Raw genomic sequence first — 769 nt, forward strand, 5'->3', positions numbered from 1 at the left:
TATAAACTAGAGACAAACTATAGTTATCAGAAATTTCAATCCATTTTTATTCTTATCTGGAGTTATAGCATGCTTTCTCCCATTCTAATAGGATTAAATTGATTTAGACTATACAAGTAGAAATTAGGTAGAGTTTTTATTTTATGCAATATGAATAAATACCCTATTGTTGATCTTTCAAGCTGTAACTTCATTATTTGAAAATGTACTGGAATGCACACTTACTGTCGAAGTTTTCTAAAACACTGCATTTTAATAGGTATATAAAATGGAGGCCTAAGAGATGACCTCACACCCACCTCCCACACTAAATATTAGAAAAGCTCTTTTCTTCCAACTACTTGCCTTTATTTTAAAATATGTCTAATCTATTAGAAAATTACACTAAGAGAACCAGAAAAATGATGAGAGAGACTGAACCAGAGTCTGAATATAACTGCTAGTTTCTCTCTGCTTCTCCTGGGTCATTCCTCCTAGCAATTTGTAACCAAGGTCTTCAACAGCCAGATCATATCACATCAACCTTCACTACAGAATGGAATTTATAATCACAGCTAGCAGCAAAAGGTAAATAATTATAGTAGTACTACATAAAATATTATTTCCTCCTTCCTCATCCTGCTTTTCAGAAGCCCGAATTGGTGATCTCATTTAGTCAATTCTACCCAAAATAAAAGTATCTCGGAAACTTCCCCCTTTGTTCCATCCCCATCATTCCCAATGCTGCAATGTAAGATTTTGGAGTTGGACAGTCTGGGATTCAAGTTCT

Source organism: Rhinopithecus bieti, unplaced genomic scaffold (assembly GCF_001698545.2).
Source record: "Rhinopithecus bieti isolate Rb0 unplaced genomic scaffold, ASM169854v2 scaffold_18434, whole genome shotgun sequence".
Classification (NCBI taxonomy): Eukaryota; Metazoa; Chordata; class Mammalia; order Primates; family Cercopithecidae; genus Rhinopithecus; species Rhinopithecus bieti.